General features: G+C 43.3%; 1 protein-coding gene across 4 annotated transcripts in view; it reads left to right on the forward strand.

Moving 5' to 3' along the window:
• Dennd2b (DENN domain containing 2B) overlaps positions 1-16063 on the forward strand; it is a 186324-nt gene that overhangs the window by 122131 nt on the left and 48130 nt on the right. The gene's annotated exons all lie outside the window — the stretch shown is intronic.

The raw sequence follows: 16063 nt of genomic DNA on the forward strand, positions 1-16063 counted from the left end.
GTGTGTGTGTGTGTGTGTGTGTGTGTGTGTTGTCATTTAGCTCAGAATGAAATGTCAACTGTAAAAGAAAGGTGCAGATTTTTCCTTCAGGGAGAATTCTGATAAGGTTCCAAAATCTTTGAGGGCAGTTTTTAAACAGGAATTTCAGAAGGACATATTTTGAGGATATATTAGAATAAATGTGCAGGCCACTGAGGACCACTTTATTGCTGTATTTGTTAATGTTTTATTTCTTTCTGTCAGACTCAAGCTCAGCGATTACAACCAGGCTGATGGTTCTAGTACAAGCTAAGATTATTTCTTTGAAAATTTCTCTGTAAATTCTCTCTCCACTGGGCCAGAAAGCAAGCCCTCACCAACCTGACAGTTTGATACTGTTTGACTTTGATACTATCTTTTCTGTCTTTCAGAACTACAGGAAACTAAATTTCTCTTGTTTAATTTTTAAAAATTGACTTCATAGCAATTAAGTTGTCTTTCAAATGCCTTTTAGGATGATGGGGAATATTTAAGCTCCTTAAGAGAAGCAGGACAGCGCAGTGTCTTGTCACCTGATGGGCAGTGTTTATAGCCTAGACTCTGTGCTTTGGCCTTTTTCTGTTGCTGCCTCTGCTGAGGAGAAAGCCAGAGCCAGGTCTATATCTTCAGTGGGAGGGTGTCCTTATTTCTCTCAGTTTAAGTTTTCTTAGCTCACTGTGAGAATCAAAGAATTTCTAGTAGAAGGGACATTTAGTGCCACCTTTGCCAATCTGCAATGGGGAAGGAGACAGGCTAATCTTTATCTGCCTTCATTGTGTGTTCCCAGAAAACCTGAGGCGGCGGGAGTGTGTGCTAGTGAGGCAGGAATTCTCCTGAGCTGCCCCTTACACACCTTCCCTTTTCTAAGAAAGCCCTTCTTAGAGTTCAGAGGTTTGGGCACAGGAGTCTGAAGCCCTACTCCAATTCATTTCCTCCAGAGAAGAGGGAAGAAGACACACCTCCAGACAACAGAAGCTGTCTCTGCACATCAGTTCCCGCCCACGGTTTCACTGTGCTCCCTTTGTCTTCCTCATAACTCCAGACAGAGCAGATCCGAGTAAACCTGCATCTTTTACCACCTTCTGCCACCTGGGTTTCTGGTAGAGCAGAAGGCAGTCTGAGTCATAGATTTTAGTAAAAGTGGGGGATAAAAAGAATTATGGCTGGGTGGTGGTGGCACACATCTTTAATTTTGGCACTTGGAAGGCAGGGGCAGGAAGATATGTGTGAGTTCGAGTCTAGGCTGGTTTACAGAGTGAGGTCCAAGACAGCCAGGGCTAGACAGAGAAACCCTGTCTTGAAAAACCAAAATAATAATGATGAGGTCCAAGACAGCCAGGGCTAGACAGAGAAACCCTGTCTTCAGAAACCAAAATAATGATGATGATGATGAAATGATGAGGTCCAAGACAGCCAGGGCTAGACAGAGAAACCCTGTCTTGAAAAACCAAAATGATGATGATGATGATGAAATGATGAGGTCCAAGACAGCCAGGGCTAGACAGAGAAACCCTGTCTTGAAAAACCAAAATGATGATGATGATGACGATGACGATGACGATGACGATGACGATGACGATGATGATGCTGATGATGCTGATGCTGGAAGTGCTAGAGAAATAACTAATCTTCCAAAGGTTGCTTTTACAGAGGATCTGGAGTGCATTCCAGCACCCATGTGGTGTTTCACAACTGTCTGTAATGCCAGATCCAAGAAATGTGATGCCTTATTTGTTTGTTTGTTTGTTTTTGGTTTTTCAAGATAGGGCTTCTCTGTGTAGCCTTGACTGTTTTGGAACTCATTCTGTAAACTGACTGGCCTCAAACTCATTGAGATCTATGTGTCTGCCTCTCAAGTGCTGGAATTATAGGCATGTAGCACCACCACTGGACCTCTAGTGCCTTCTTCTGCATTGCCTTTTGATTCCAGGATGAACCAACTGTCAAGACTCTTTATCTGACAAATGCCAGGGCCTTCTCTTCCTATTATCTAGTTCCAAGGTACAGAGAAAGCAGAGAAAAGCAGAAACATGGGAGACATACACGTGTGTAGTGGTGCACAAACATACATACAGGCAAAACAATTCATATACACAAAATAAAAATCAAATTAACCTAAAAAAGCAAAAACCAACTTTGGGAGTTCTGGTTTAAAAACAAAAACAGAAAAAAAATCCCAAAAAGCTTGAACGAACTATTGCTGTCACTGCATTTATTCATTTCCTTGATTTGTATTAATTGGTCCTTGTTTCATGCTGCTTATTCTCAATTCTTAGATGCATAATAGACACCCTGTAACTGAGAAATAAGGGACAAAAACAAAGTTATAGTCTGTGGGAATCTAGGGATAGGAAGTTTTCCTCTTTATAGCTTCTGTGTCTTCGTATTGTCAGAGACCCCTTTGGCCACCGTAGAAGATGTATGGGATCCCTTCTGCACATGAGGTCCTATCTGAATTCTCAAAGCCTCAAAGCCGTTACTACCCTTCCTCATCCCAGCCTTCTCTTCTCCAGGGTAAACATTCTTGGTTCCTTTAGTCATTTCCCCTATGATGGGCCCCAGTCCCCTTCCATCCTGGTCACTATCTGTAGGATGCAGCCCAAACAAATAAAGCCTGCCCCTCTGCCAGTGTGGAGCCCACAACACAATGAACTGTCCCAAACACTGATTTCCAGGGGCGCTCCCATGTTTCCGCTTTTCTCTGCTTTCCCCACCCAGGGAAAGGATGATGGAAAGAGAGGGTCCTAGGGTAGTTCAGACCTAGAATGTCTTGGTAGTTGGCCTATCTGGATTAAAAGAAAAATGAAAAACAAATCAAAACGAAACAAAGCCTCTTTTCTTTTATCTCCCTGCTGTTGTCCTCTTGTCCTTGCTTCCCGATTGGTATCCAGGCGCATGCAACTCTTTGATACTGAAAAAAAGATGTCATCTACAAGAGCTGTACAGCAGTACCAAAAGAGAAATATCTCTCTGTGTCTCTCTGTCTCTGTGTCTCTTTGCCTCTCTCTCTCTCTCTCTCTCTGTCTTTGTCTCTGTCTCTCTCCCCCCCCCCTCTCTCTCTCTCTCTCTCTCTCTCTCTCTCTCTCACACACACACACACACACACACACACACACACGTGTTTCATAATGTTTTAGCCGACTTTTCAGTTTTTTGTTGGGCTTCAGCCATCCCTAAATCCAGACTTGCTGCCCGGGGCCTCCTTTTCCCTTTCTGAGTAATTGCTTTTCATTCCTAGGGAAATTAGCATGGAAAATTAAATTCCAGTGTAACTGTATTCTATTCTTGTCTTTTGTCACATTCTCTACCCTAGTCCCCCTTACCACCAAACCCAAAATGACACATGTTAAATCCTGTGACGTCACGACAGTTGGCTATTATATCAACAACTGTGATGTCAGCAAGGGAGGATTTTGATTTTAGGAAAGAATGGAAAGGAGGGTGTAGCTGCATCCCAATGAAAGGCCATTTTATGCTAATCTTTACCCAAAAGGCTTGATTGGCCTTTCGGTGCCTAACTGCCCTCTCTTTGGTCCCCACTGCACCCTGTCTCTATGGATTGATGGGTTGGCTTGTGGACATTGCAGTGCCCACACAACGGAGTGTATAGAAGTGTCCTGCTGGTCGGTTGGCTTCTGGGCTGTGTTGGGGTTTTATTTATGAGACATGTGCTGAACAGAGCTATTCAGGGATGGGGTTCAGAGAGCAGCCTGGGAGTCTGGGGTGAGCGTGGAGCAGATGTGCATGTCTGGGTGCAGCCAGTTTTCTTGAGGCTGTGGGGCTGGCAGTTCCATTCTTGGAACGCGCCACCCATAGACATGAGTGCTGCTCCCTTCTGCTTCTGAGGCAGGTTGAGGCTTGCCCGGGAACTCCTTCATGATTCCTTACCACTGAGACGTAGAAATACCTGCCACCGAGAATTCCAGACTTCCATAGTTTGTGGGTCTTAGTGTTTCAGTAACTTTTTAAAATAGTGCCCATAGGTCCAAAGAACTTACTAAGCATTTAGGTTTAAACAATTTTGCTTTACTATATCTTCATTCTAACAAAATGAGTAGCGGCTAGAAAAAAAAAACTACATAAATTGAAAGAAAAATATCTTTATTTCATTCTTAAATAACCAGTTACATACAATGAGCTCTGCCGGCTGCTGGATTCAGCATTGCCACCCACATTTCCTGCTCCTTGCTGCTCTCCACGTGGTTCTTGCTTTTTATCATAGCAACTGTTGAAAACCAGCTTCACAAAGACATGACATCATTGAAGAATGTAGTGCAGTCGGATGTTCAGACTTGTGTGGTGTCTAACAGATGTTCAGGATTTCCTTCCCAAATTTATAATACGTGGCAGTACTCCTCTGAGTTTGCCAGGTTGTTTGGGGTACCTCAGCATACAGTTTGAGAATAAAAGATGTGTAGCTACTGAGTCGTATCTGCATTCCGGAGTTGGGCAATAGGTGCACAGGCTCCTTTTATCCTCTTTCTCAGCTCTAGAGGGCCTGACTGTGCTGTAAGGAAAGACCCACTTTGACCAAAGTCTGTTGTGAGCTGTTTGGCACCTAGTTGAGGAAAAATGGTGAGTACTTCTCATTGATTTTGTATTGATTGAAAGTTTTCTAAACTGGATAGGTTAAAGGAAAGCATTGTTATAACACTAAGAATTCAAGGGCCAGGCAGTAGATCTTGACAGGATCTCAATCGAGCTTGCCTGCAGGGATATACATCAGTAGTGGGGGTGGTTTCCTGCTACAAGACAAATAGACAATAGAGGCCTAATGTAGCTCACTACCAATTACAGAGCTTACTTCACCTTTCCGACCCTGGTTCTGCTGTTTATAATGAAGCTCAAAGGAAATTACTGTCTTTGAACCCTACCTAGTTATTTTGTCTATAGTATAGAAAAAAAAACGATAACTACCTCTTACAGAGTTACAGAGATTAAATGGATAAAATACATGCATAAAGCCAGCACGCTATGGCCACACTGACGCACCTTTTTCTTATGCCTGCCAGATTTGGGGAACAAAAGGTGTTCACCCAAACCTAAGTTGAAGTTGAGCTTTAATATCTACATAGAACCTGCAGTTTGAAATATCTTCTTTATTACTACCTAAAATTTTTTGGTAGTACTGGGGATTAAACCTAGGGCCTCATACATAAAAGGGAACTGTTCTACAACTGAGCTACATCACAGAGCTGGCCATCATAGCTCAAACCTTTAATCCCAATACCCAGAAGGCAGAGGCATGAGGATCTCTGATTTTGAGGCCAGCCTGGTCTACAGAGTGAGTTCCATGATAGCCAAGGCTAGATAGCTACCTTGTCTGGAAACAAACAAACAGAACAATATCAGCCACAAGGAGGCCTATTTATCACTAGACCTATTCTGTGACAGGATTCCCTTCTGCCATTAAGGCTGTTCTGAGGGGGAAAGAAAAACATGGTGTCTCAGCCTTCCAGATTCTGAGGTTACAGATGCATGCACCATACTTGGCCCTTTACTACTTCTTGATAATGCTGCTTTGTAGATAATGTTCCAGTGTCACTGAGCTCCTTGTTTTGCTTGCTATGTGAAAACATTTTACTAATATATGTTATAGAAATGATATTATATGTATCTATCAAGGTCCAACAGATTTTTATGAATGAACCCATGCAACCAAAACTGTGGTCTGGAAACAATATATTACCAGTACCCAGAGCTGCCTCCTTAGTTTCCCTGTGGAGTCATAACCCATTGGTACCCCAATATCCTGACTTCTAATTGCATAGATTTTTTTTATTTTCAACTTTTATCACATTTATGTACATTAATGCTTTGCCTGCATGTGTATATGTTTACCAGGTGAGTGCTGGTAGAGGCAAAGAGAGGGTATCAGATGCCCTAGAACTAGTTACAGGTAGTTATGTGATGCCATATGGGTCCTGAGAACTAAACCTAGATTCTCTGTAAAAGCAACAAATGCCTTCAGCAGCTGAGCCATCTCTCTAGATCCAGCATAAATTTTGTTGTTTTTGTTTTGTTTGTTTTTCGTGACAGGGCTACTCTGTGTAGCTTTGGCTGTTCTGGGACTTGTTCTTTAGACCAGGCTGGCCTTGAACTCACAGAGATCCACCTGTTTCTGCTGGGATTAAAGGCCTGTGCTACCCCTGCCAAGTGTGCCCCAGCATAAATTTATTAGGCTGTTTTCTATTTTCCACATAGAGAATTATGCAGGGTATACTCTAGGTTTCTTTTTATTGGCAATATTTCAAATATGTATTCATATTGAGTAACTATATATCTTATATTCCCATTACTGAATAGTATTGCATTATGTAATATACCATAATTTACTTTCAGTTCTTCTGACAGTGGTCATGTGTGTATACAAGAGCTTGTACAGCCATATGTACAAACATTTTATTGTATCCTTGCTTGTGAGTATAGTATGTTGATCATATTACATTGTGATTATAATTTGCATTCCTTGGTGATTAAAGAAATTGACTACCTTTCAATATATCTCTTAGCCAGTTGTATGTAATCTTGATGAAACATCTAGGCTAGTCTTTTTGTTTGTTTCTGTTTTATCTTTTTCTTTATTTTTTGTTTTGTTTTTGTTTTTGTTTTTTAGTTGATTTGATGGAGTTCTTTATATATCCCAAATATGAGTTCTTTGATGAATATATATATACACATTTGGGTGTTTGGAAAGTGTGATCTTCTTTGAATGTTCTTCATGGGTCCAGTTGTTGTAGGTAGGTCTCTGGAACATACAAACAAACATATAAACACACACACACACACACACACACAGACATATACACACACAGACACAGACACACGTGCACGCACGCGCACACACACACACACACACACACACACACACCTCCTACTCTGTGTTTTTTTTTTTTTGCCACTCTCTAAATGGCAGCTTTTAAATGAATAGAGCTCTTATGAATGCAGTCTAACTTGTCAGTGTTTTCTGTTGTAGCTCTTATTCTTGCCCAGTTTAAGAACTCTATGCTTCCTCCAAGATCTCCTTGGCTTCTATTTGTCCTGGTTCTTCCCCTTGCAATTCTTCTTACACCCTACTTCCTGAAGCACTCTGTCACAGGCCTGCCTACATTTTGTATACTTGTCTGTGTCAGGCAGGATGAGGAACTCAAGGGCAGGAAGCAGAACACTGTATAGGAATTGCAAAGACACCTTCAGAGGTTTGAGTAGGGGCAGTAGAAGGCTTCCATGCTCACGCCTTTTTCTACTTCTACAGCATTTCCCAAAGGTATTTCAACTGTACTTTTTGATAAGCGTGAAGTTCTTCCACACATGCAGGGTCTTCTGCAGGTTAAGAGTTACAGTGCTGCATGGAGAACTGGTCAGTAGTGTTCAAAACCTGAGACATTAGAAACAACATTCAGCAAAAAAGTCCTTGCACTTCGTAGTTGGAAAGTCTTTGCAAAGAGCAAGTGTGCTTGAGTTCTTGAGTAAATCCTACCCTACAAGCAGTGTGTGGGGTGTTCAGAAAGCTTGGGCCCCTTATGAGTGATCTTTATAAGTCTGATTGGTGCAGGTAGGAAAATATACTTCATTGGAAGACTGCAGTAGGTATCCTACCCTAGGAGATGGATATGAGTAATAGAGCCCAAAGCTGTCTACTTTATCCAAGCGTAGTCACACTGAAACAATAGTACCCTGCAGTTCTTTTAAAAACATTCCCTAAGAACTGTTCTAGACACTGGAGGAAGGAGTGGTAAATAAAGACAAAAAATAAACAAAAGCCTGAGGTTATAGGATTTCATATCCATAAAAATGAGTGTGTAGGATGATGATAAATACTGTAGAGGAAAATGGAAAAGCGTGCTGATGGGTAGCGGGTAGGGAAAGGCTTTAATTCTGTACAGTATCATCAGGAAAGCTTCATTGAGAAGATGGCATCTAACCAAAGACTTGAAGGAGTAGAGAGAAAAGACTTGTTGGAGAATGTGATATAGTTAGCAAACCATAGGAATGTGCTGGACATGCTTGAGGACATAATAAGGATACAACGTGACTGGAGGGAGAAAATAGGAGGGAAAGGGTAACTGAAATGAGGTCACAGGCATAATAGGGATTCTGGTGCTTTTCCAAGGCAGAGGAGGCCTCTTATCATCAGCAGCAGCTTAGGCTCAGCTAGACGGGAGAGCATGGGAAGGGTGAGCATGAGGTCAGGACTTGGGGGCAGGAAAGGCTTCAGAAAGAAACTGACATCTGGCCTGGCTATTTAAGAAAGAATGTGGGCAGAGGACATGCCAGGAAGACAGACTTGGCTGAATTGAAGTTTGGAGGCATCAGCATTCCTGGCATAGACAGGGAATGGCATTGTCTGTAGTCTCATGTGGCTGCCCTAGGAAAGGCACTAAGTTAGGACCGTGGCCTCTGCATTACTGCCGTGACTGCCCAAGTGAGGGAGGCAGTGGTTAGTCCCTCAGAGCAGAGCTTGCAGTACAAGCCTCTACTCTGTTTTCTTTTCCAAAGTGGTGACAAGCCACTGGACAGTGTGGGCTCAGTTGTCTTGCCAGTGCTGGGCAAAGCTGCTGGCGAGAGGCTGTGTCCAGACTGGCAGCAACAGCTCTATGAAGGGGTTTGAAACTATCTTGGCACTAAACAGATTTCTTTTGGCCTAGAATTCCCTCATGAGTCCTCGGCCCAGTTCAGGCTTTTGGGAAGTATTTAACTTCAGCTTACAAATCTATAGAGTCTGTGATCCAGTGAAAAAGAGTGATCTTGTAGGAAGGGGGGTTGAAAATGAGTTGATATTGAAAATCTAAATGTAAAGAGCTTCTTCCTTTGAGCCTGAGGCTGGGAACATGGTGTAGGAGTGTGAGGAGTGGACTGTGAAGAGTTCTTTTCTCTTCCTCATTCAACCACAAGAACAACAAAATATCTTTTCCTGTAGCTGTTTTTTTTTTTTTTTCCCAGCCCCTGTGGATCCTGTAAAAAAAAACCCTGACAATCCTTTAATCTTCTAACCAACAAAACCCAGACCTTTTCTATCTTGACGGGCTCTCTGTACTTTGGAAGAGATGCAAGGCACTTGTGTGTGGATAGTGAAGGAGGAAAGGGTCTTTTGGTTTGGAAGGGGTTGTTTCAGTTTTGAGAAATCCTTCCTGGTTCCCTTTCTTAAGTGTTCTGTGCCTTTCCAGTCATCCTGAATACTCCCTTTTCACTTGTTCATTTCTAGACCTAGCACAGCCAAAGACCCATCCTAATGTTGGCCTTCCCTGTCTGTAGATTGGTAGAAGGAGGCATGGCTGAAGATTTAGGTTCCAAGGAGACAGGATAAGGCCAGAGGGGTTTCTCAAGTCCCAAGGGTTCACTTTTTCTTTCTCAGAACCTGGCAGAGGGTTTCCTGGGGAAGAGGACAGGAAGGAATGTGCTAAGTGTCTTTCTTGGAGCAGGAGAACTCCACAGGGAGGTTAACAGGGGGGCTCCTTGCTTCCTGAGTGGCTGATTATACGGGGATCCAGAAGACTCTCCAAGTGCTGAGGATGAGAGTGAGGTCCCGTGGAGCAAAGGCTCATTCTGGTCCAGCTGCTTGTTAAGCCTCAGCCTCTTCCAAAAGGAGTTTAATGCTTGGTTGGTTTGGTTTGGTCTGTTTTTTTGAGTCAGGGTTTCTCTGTGTAGCCCTGGCTGTCCTGGAACTCTCTCTCTCTGTAGACCAGGCAGGCCTTGAACTCAGAGATCAGCTTGCTTCTGCCTCAGTTAAAGTGCTGGGATTACAGGCATGCTCGGCAGGAATTCTACCGTTGATTTCTGGGAATCAGGAAAAATGTGAAAGGTGTAGGCCCTCCCTGGGATGCCACTGGACTGTTCTAGCTCTTTGGACAAGGCCTGTGATTAGGACATAGTTGGTAAGTGGGTACAGAGGGCAGAATAGTTGTTTTGTGGGCATGATGAGTGGGCAGGTAAGCTCTGTGGTCAGATCCTAGTGTTGTTGTTTGGTGATGTGTGATGGCTTGTGTGTGGAAGTCTGTGTGTTGGTTGCAGTCTCTTCCTGTAACCAAGTTCTCATACCACGTGTGAAAGCTCAGGTTCCTTTGCCATATTTTCTGTCCCTTTGGACTGCTTCTTAAGCTATAGCCTTCACACAAAGTGATAATGTGACATTAGAGGAGTAGAGGTATTATTAGTAAAACTTCTCTCGTTGTTTAGAAGCTTTCTTTGTTACATGCCTTTTAAAATTTTTATTTGTATGTATATGCATAAATATATTTAAAATAGAGCCAGAGGTCTATTTTAGGTTGAGAAAATGTTTTTTCAACAGCTCTCCATCTTGTTTTTCCGAGTCAGGGTCTTACACTGAACCTGGAGCTTGCTGGCTAGACTGGCGGCCAGCAAGCCCCAGGGATCCTCTTGTCTCTGCCTCCTCAGCACAGGGATTCCAGCGGTGCACCACTGTGCCCAGCTTTTACACATGCGCTGGGGCTTCAAAGTCAGGCCCTCATGCCTGCGTAGCCTGCACTTTACCCACCCAACTCTTTTCTTTGTTAGGTGTCCTGATTTCTTACTAGTAAGAAGAAAAGGGTGATGGGCATTCTAACACCCAACAGGAAGGGAGTCTCGCCCTCACATGCTCACCTCTTTTCCTCACAATTCTCAGGGTTCTGCAAGTCATGCTGCAGGTACAATTATGTCTGCAGAAAGATAGTAAGGGAACTTTGACCTAGTGGGGAACGCAGGTTTTCTTGTTTGTTCTCAGAGGCTGAGCATCCCTGAGAAAGATCTCCCTTCAAAGATCATTATCATCAACATCATTATCCTCATTAGTGTGCATGTACAAGGTGTGTGTGTGTGTTCCTGTATGATGGCTTGTGTGTGGAAGTCAGATGATTTTTTTTTTTTTTTTTTTTGTATTTTTGAGACAGGGTTTCTCTGTGTAGCCCTGGCTGTTCTGGAACTCACTCTGTAGACCAGGCTAGCCTTGAACTCAGAAATCTGCCTGCCTCTGCCTCCCAAGTGCTGGGATTAAAGGCATGCACCACCACTGCCTGGCAGATAAGAACTTTCAGGAACTGGTTTTCCCCTTCCATCTTTTGTGGGGTCCAGGGATTGAACGCAGGTCATCAGGCCTGGATAGCAAGTGCAGTTACCAGCTAAGTTATCTCACTGGCGCCCTCTTGAACTTTTGAGATTCCTCTTGGTTTATGGATCAGGTTAAATTGTATTACCTGTTGAAGGCCAAGCTAGACAAAAGCAGGAGCCTTCCAGAAGGTCTGGGGATTTCAAACAGCCAAGAAGCTGTGCCGTGAAGCTCCCTGTGTGTCTCCTCCCTGTCCCAACATCTAGGAAGTTCTCTCTGACTTGTGCTATGGCCTGCCTCCTTAGTGTGTCCTGCTAAGATGCAGAGCCAGAGCTATATACTCACCTCCTGGCTGGAAAGGCTGGTCAGGTAAAGGCAGAAGGCTAGGGGTGTCAAATGCTCTATGCTGACATGGGGAACAGTTTAAATGGACCAGCCAGCTACACAGAATGCCAATTGTTTTGACAGATTTTTCTAATTTTCAAGAGGAGCTAGAACCTCAATTTTTGTTGGCACTTAGCATCAAATTAGTCCTTGACAATTAATTTGAATTATTTAAAAATAAAGGGCAGTCTGGATGAAACTGAATTTTGCTCTTGTGGGCCATGAGTCTGTCTGTGTCTTCCAGTATGAGCTCCTTTCCCTGGAGTTTGGAATGGAGACAAAGCAAGGAAAGAAGTGTCTAGCTGCTAGGGTGGATGGCAGGAAGCATTGTTTTGAAGTAAAAGATGCACAGTTGTTGCTTGAGGAGACTATTAGATGGGGTGTGGCTGGCACTTGCTAGAAACCCAGTTACCTCACGTCCCTTTGTTGAGGACCAGAGGTTCTATTCAGGGTGGAAAATGTAACTTTAATTTTTTCAAATTCTACTTTTAATGATGGTTCTTAAACTCTTTAACATTTCTTATAACCCACCACCCACCAGAGGATGGGGGGAAGAGAGTGGACCTGTTTAGAAAGGTTCTTTGGAGCAACTCCGGTCTGAGTTGTCTGGAAATCAGCAGCAGGCAGCAGCAGCTCACTTCACCTGCAAACACCTCACAGATACATCAGCAGTCCAGTTACATAGAGTCAGGTTAGCAACAGTGGTAACACGACCTGGCAGAGACAGCCAGACCTCAGCCTCAGCTCAAGTCATCGGGAGGGTCCAGTGGGAACACCAGGGAAGTTCTTGGGTGTGCCTCTCTCAGGGAAGTGAAGTTCACGAAGACTGAGACCCACAAGCATTGCTCGGCTAGCTGTACCAGCGAGCCGGGCTCTGTGTCTGTCACTGGAGTCCTATTTATACCCTCCAAACGTCACAAGTCCTCCACGTGCCTTGCCTCAGCACGTGCATCCAATCAGCCATAGTCCTTGGAAGCAGCAACAAACTGCAACACACCACCAGAAACTTTTTGGTGTATTTCTCTCTATGGTGTCCTGACAAGTGACTTTCCAAAGAACACTTAAGTTTCCACTTCAGAAAAAGGTATGGGTTCTGGAGGAGGAAATCCCTGCTCATCTTATATTTGATTACAGCTGAGCAAATGCTTAGGAAGAGTGAGTAGTGTCCTCAGATCTTTCTAAGACCTCACTGTGTTTTATGACACAAGTTTTCACATTTAAGATATAGAAGACTGGCCTAAAATGCGTATTGGGAATACAATTTCCTGGTCCCATCCCTGCAGAGTCCCATTTAGGTGGTAGAGATGGAACTGAGGACCCTGCTTGTTTATTTAATAAGACTCTGATCAATCTTAAAGAAAGTGAACAGAAAAAACAGAGATCTAGTTATTTGGGACTCACTTATTTTAGCAGTATAAAACTGTATTTTTTTTTTCTCATAGAGTGGTAAGAAGTGATTTAAAGATCATTAGAGCAAAATGGAGCCCTGGCTTGGAGCTGGGGCCCAGTATAGGTCACATAGGCCCCAGTTCCCAACTTCTATTTTCTAGCTGTATGACCTGGGTGGCTTGTTCCCTGTTCTGTGTCTTGGTAACCTTTATAAAGTGTAAATAAAAAAATAGTAGTACCTACTTCACAGGGATGTCTAAAGGATTAAATGGTTTCATATTTGTGAAGCACTTATAGCTTTAACTATTATAACTGCAGAAGAAATCTGGCAGCACGAATCCTAGTAAACACATTTTAGGTTTTTTCCCTCTTTGGGTTTGTTTCCTGTGCATTACAAACAAATTAAGGCTTATGAAGTGTAGTTAGGGTTTCTGTTGCTGTGATGAAACACCATGACAAAAAGCAACTTAGGAGGGAAAGGGCTTATTTTGCTTATACTTATAGATCACATTTTAATCAGGTCGTCAGGGGAGGAGCTCAAACAGGACAAAAACGTGGAGCTAGGAGCTGATGCAGAGGCCATGGGAGAGTGCTGCTCACTGGCTTGGTCCTACATCTTCTTCCTATGGCTTCTTCTGTGTCAGTCTGCTTTCTTACAGTACCCACAACACCAGCCTAGAGATGGCACTGCCCATGGTGGGCTATACCCTCTCACTGTCAATCATTGATCAGGAAAATGCATCTGGTTTGCCCACAGCCCACACTGGTAGGAACATTTTCTCAACATTTCCTCTTCCAAAATGACTCTAGCTTGAGTCAAGTTGACAATAAAACTTGCCAGCACAGAGAGAGGCTTTTCTCATGTCCAATTTTTTTTTTTTACCAACTTTTCTCCCTTAAAACCTCTGCCCAGGCAGGAACATCTTACCATTTTTATATCGTAGGTATTTGCATGGTGCCTGGCATAGGTAAAATGAGCTGAGTGGCAAACCCGAGGATGCGAAACGTGACTCAGGCTCAGAAACTGGGAGAAGCATGGTCTGGAAGAAAAGCCTTTTGTTAAACATCCCTGTGTCTGCTGGGGAAAGGGAACACTGTAATCATTGCTGGTTTGTTGAGAAAACCAGCCTTGAACTCCACTGTGCATGGTCACACAACCAGTGGCTGAAGGGCAGGGGTGGGTGCAGTTTTCTGACTGTGCCAGGTGGATTTCTACAGTTTCCCATGTGCCTAGGACATTTCTGCAGTGCTTTACTGTGTTGTTTCTCTGACTTAAAACTCTTCACATACTTGTCTGAAGTTTATTGGAGCTTGGTTTTTGAGAAATTGGCGATTGGTGGTGGATGCTAATTGAAGAATTTCCTTTTCCAAATATGTTGTTTCTGCCTGGGCTTTGCCATTTATGGATGAACCTTGCGACACCAAACCAACTTCTTGTCTGTTTGCTTCTGTTGGGCATTTTCACTAAGTACATTTTTCTCCTTAACCCAAGTAGCTGAGGTATTCAGCTAACGGTGTAGAGGGGGGCCAGCAAGAGGGCTCAGTGGGTAAGGTGCTTGCTGCCAAGCAGTATTGACCACACAGCAGAAGGAGAGAGTAGTCTCTATATGTTGTCCTCTGCCCTCTACATGTGCTCAAGGCACATGTGTCCTACCCCAACACACACACACGCACACGCACACGCACACGCACACACACACACACACACACACACACACAAATGTATCTTTCAAAAAAAAGAATAGAGGGAAGTTTGGACCTGCTTCTTTCTTTGTTACAGGATTTTTTTCTTCTTTTTTATTTCAGCCAAATGTCAGAGTTAGCTTCATTTTTCCTCCTTACTAGTTGTCTCTCTGTCCGTGTTACAGAGACAATAGAATTCCAGAGCAGTGGAGCCATGTCTCCCAACACTAGAGATTCATAAAGGAAAGAAACATGTCGTCCATCCTATTTTTAAAATATAATTGTGTGTCTAGTCTTTCCACATATCCCTCCCATGAAGGCCCTCCCTGGAAGAAGTAGGGCTCGTTGAGAATCCCACTGAATGGGTGATAGTTACGGTGATCAGAGCAGCCAAGAGATGTGTGGCGTGTTGATCCCTTCGCCGGTGAGCTTCCTGGGAACCCTGGCCTGACGGAGCTCCCGAGGCTGCCTCTTCTCTCTCCCGCTTGCACAGAGCAGTATGCAAGCTCTCACCAGGGCCGGGGGGGCCGTCAGTAGGGCCAGTGTTCGTGGCACACCAGTGGCAGCTGGCCTGTCATCCTATCATCATCTCTAGTGCTGCTTTAGACATTTACAAAGTTATTTTCCTTCAACAGTATTTCTCTCAGCTTTCTAAAGGATGAAAGTGAGGTTCAGTTTCATTTTGTAACTATAGCGTTGGATATGGGTGTAGGTATATGCTCCCAAGTGCTGTGGATTATAGACAACCAGAATAATCTTTTGGAGCTAGTTCTTTCCTTCTACTGTACCGGTCCCAGGGTTAGAACTCAGCTTGTCAGTGGTAAGCATACTTACCGACAAGCCGTCATGCCAGCGAAAGCCCCTGAAACGTTACTGTGGAGGAGTCGTTCATTGTGGAGTCAATTCTCTCCTCACTATGTGTGCCCTGGGGATCAAATTTAAGGTCTTTATCTAAATATTTTATGTGTATTTTATTAGGTATTAAGTTATTTTGTATAATATAGGGTATTAGGAAAACATGGTTATCATTTCTAACCCCTAATTTTATGATGCCTTTTAGATGTCACATTATCAGAATAGTCTTTTATGAATAAGTCAGGTACTCTTTCTTCTCCTTTCTTTACTAAGGCTTAATACTACTAATCATTACATGTTAATATACACTTAGTATTCAGCACAGGAAACCAACCTGATGTGATTCTTTTGTCTTGTTTTGTTTTTTGAGACAGGGTTTCTCCATGTAGCCCTGGCTGTCCTGGAACTCACTTTGTAGACCAGGCTCTACCTATATGATTCTTCCTTGTCCTGCACACTGGATGTGAGCTCATGAGGACAAACTATTTCTTTGCTGGATTTGCTTTGGGAACAGTTACTCAGCAAATGCTTTCTGAGTGAATGAATGGTTTATTGCTTACAACAGAGTTAACTTTTTTTTAAGAAAAAGAAATATTTCCATCTTATCCATGAATAATGAATGAATAATAGGACAAGAGGCAGGAAATGTGGCAAAAATTCTGAATGCAATGAGAATGATGGGAAACTTAA

The sequence above is a fragment of the Apodemus sylvaticus genome, chromosome 1, assembly GCF_947179515.1.
Source record: "Apodemus sylvaticus chromosome 1, mApoSyl1.1, whole genome shotgun sequence".
Lineage (NCBI taxonomy): Eukaryota > Metazoa > Chordata > Mammalia > Rodentia > Muridae > Apodemus > Apodemus sylvaticus.